This window comes from Vombatus ursinus, unplaced genomic scaffold (assembly GCF_900497805.2).
Source record: "Vombatus ursinus unplaced genomic scaffold, bare-nosed wombat genome assembly UNPS02014801.1, whole genome shotgun sequence".
Lineage (NCBI taxonomy): Eukaryota > Metazoa > Chordata > Mammalia > Diprotodontia > Vombatidae > Vombatus > Vombatus ursinus.
This window is the reverse complement of record NW_020954579.1, coordinates 390,330-393,412: the sequence shown is the minus strand read 5'-3', so window position 1 is coordinate 393,412 and position 3,083 is coordinate 390,330. Positions and strand designations below refer to the sequence as shown.

Sequence of the window (3,083 nt, the reverse complement as noted above, 5' to 3'; positions counted from 1 at the left end):
ATGCCTGGCACAAAACAGGTGCTTAATAAATACTGACTAGACGGACCTTGGTTACACAAGCAGCACGTGTCAGAAGCAGGTCTTGATGCCAGCTCTCCCGGACTCCAAAGTTGCTATGCTGTTTTTCACTAGTTTAGTCATCCTATCCAAGAAGGAAATTGGGTTAGCCTAGTAGAACCCAAAGCTTCTTGGGGAAGCCATGTTGACTCTTTGAGATCACTACTTCCTTTCCTAAATATTCACTAACCAGCCCTTTAATGACATTCTAGAATTTTGTTAGAAATCTGTCTATCTCCCTGGCCTATAGTATACAGAATTTGTTGAGCAATTTGATTTCAAACAATTCAGTTTGACAAACATTTACTGTATGTCTTCTGTGTACCAGGCACTGGGCTAGGCCTGAGGGAATCAGAGCCCAAATTCACGTAAGCCTTGTCCTCAAATCTTACTTTTCCCTGGCAAGCAACGTATGCACAACGAAATCAATACAAAGTCTACATAACGCAACACAGAGTTGCAAAGGGGAGAGAATACGAACAACCAGAAGAATCAGAAAAAGGCTTCTGTTGAAGTTTTCACTTGAGCTGTGACTTGAAAGATGATAGGACTTCAAAGAGGCAGAGGTGAAGAAGGAGTGCATTCCAGAAATAGGGTGGGGTGGTGGTGACTTGCACAGAAGCAAGGAGATGGGAGATAGAGTGTCATGTAAGGAAAATAGCCGGTAGGCCAGTTTGACTGCAACAATGAGTACATGATGGAGAGGCATAAGAATATAAGAATAGAAAGAAAAGTGGGAGTTAACTGTAGAGGACTCTAAGCACAAGAGTAAAGGATGTTAGGTGCCAGACAATAGATTTGCATTTTATTCTAGAGCCATTAGGAAACCCATGAAACTTCTTGAGTGATCCCATGACACTTGTGCATAAGGAATATTTGGAAGCCACTGTAGAAGATAGATAAGAGAGGGGTGGAACTGGATGTGGGCAGCTAGGTGGCACAGTGGATAGAGAGCTGGGTCTGGAGTCAGGAAGACTCATCTTTTTGAGCTCAAATCTAGCTTTAGACACTTGCTGTGTGATCCTGGGTGACTCACTTAACCCTTTTTTCCTCAGTTTCCTCATGCATAAAATGAACTGGAGAAGGAAATGGCAAACTACGTTAGTATCTTTGCTAAGAAAACGGAAAGAAAAGCTGGCCACAACCGAAACTGTTGAGCAACTGACAGCAATGGAACTAGATTCAGGGAGATCAATTAGGAGGCTGCTGCAATAAAGCATCTAGGCAAAAATTGGGACGTTTGCCTTTGTTCAATTCTTTTTTTTTTTTTTAAGAAAAAACAGCAAGGTTTTATTCACAAAAGGTAAAACTTGTGAACCCCTCAGCCTTATTGGGCTGAGCCAAGTGTGGGGGTGGGGAAGGGGAGGCTCTGGCCGCGCTACCTGCCAGCAATGAGTGGATTCCTGAGGACCATGATGATTGAATCCTCGCTCAGAATCATCTTGGAAATGTAACGATCTTTGTTCACTGGTTTTGACTTTTTCTTGCCTTTGCCACTTTTGGGTACCTCCATCCACATCTCCTTCATGTTCTCCAAGACCATGTTGCAGTGTCTATCAAAGGCCTTCACTAGGCCCAGAAGTTTCTTCTTGTTTCAGCAATTGATAAGAACTTGGGTGTCATTCTTCAGCGACTGGGTGAGCACTGACGGGGGTCCGGTGTTGAACTCCTCTCTTCCCACTTCTGCAGCTCCTCAGAGGTCATCTTGCTCTTGGGCTTGTTTAAGAGGAGACTTATGGTGTCAGTGGCCTCTTGGTCCTTTGCAGTCCAGTGCTCACGCCGCGGCTGCCTCTGTGCTCCTTTGTTCAGTTCTGTAACACTTTTATGACTGTGCGAGACTTTCCAAATATCATAGACTAGAGCTACAAGGGACCGAAAACAGGGTCTAGTCATCTATTACTTTACATATAAAGAAAAAGAAGCCCAGAAAGTGTAAGGTGACTTGACTAAAGTCACACAAGTATTAGGGGAAGAAAAGTCGGGACTGAAAGCTTGGTCCCCCACCGCCAATCCAGTGTGGCTTTTGCTATGATCTGACAGTGATTCAGCCCTCATACAAACTAGCTTAATTTGACTGAAACAAGAGTGCATTAGGGGAATTAGTCTGTCTGTCAGTCAATAAACATTTATTAAGTGCCTATTCTGTGCTAGGCACTGTGCTAAGTGCTGGCAATACAAATACAAGTGAAAAAAAAAAAAGACAGTTCCTGCTGTCAAGGAGCTTACAATCTAATGAGGGAAGACAATATATAAAAGGAAGCTGAAAGGTGGAGGGAGTATATGGATACACAGGGGCATGATGGAGAAGCACCAAGACATCTAAAAGCAGTGTATCTGGTGGGAAATGCAAGAAGATTGTGCTAAGCCGCTTTTAAAAATAAAAGTACTGAAGCCCATGGCCCTGCTCTCCAGTCGGAGGATCCAATCAGAGAGGCTGAAGATAACTGACAAGAAGTAAGTACCAGGCAAATTCAGTCTTGAAGGATACTGAGATTTCCCAATGATGATTTTTCTGGGGAAGGAAGGCATCATAGAGAAGTCTAAAAGTAGTGTAACTGGCAGGAAATAGGGAATTAGTCTGAAATAAGACTAGAAAGGTAGGTTGAAGCCTGACTATAGCAGGCCTTCCGTGCCAGAGACAGGAAACTGAACTTCATTTCCTAGGCAAGTTGGGTGGAGTGTAATTGAAAGTATTCTCATCTATCAAATGAGAGTTTTAGATTAGACAATCTCTAAAGTTACTTTTAACACTAAATCTATGATTCCATAATCCATGATCAAACCTGTATATTCACAGCATTTACATTATTACATTTCTATATCACAGATAAACCCTCTTATCAGGAAAGGTAAACTTTAATCTATAGCAGCATTTATGGAAATGATCTTGAATTGAAATTCCTGACTTACTTTTCAGGCTCCCTAATACCTCCAGGATAAAATATAAATTTTATCTACCTGGCATTTAAAGATGTTTATGATCGGTCTTCCACTTACCTCCTGCCTGTCTTATATTACTCCCCTTT

General features: G+C 42.2%; 1 pseudogene; it reads right to left on the bottom strand.

Moving 5' to 3' along the window:
• Positions 1–1,435: 1,435 nt before the first annotated feature.
• LOC114050755 lies at positions 1,436–1,788 on the bottom strand (annotated as a pseudogene).
• Between the last annotated feature and the right edge of the window lie 1,295 nt (positions 1,789–3,083).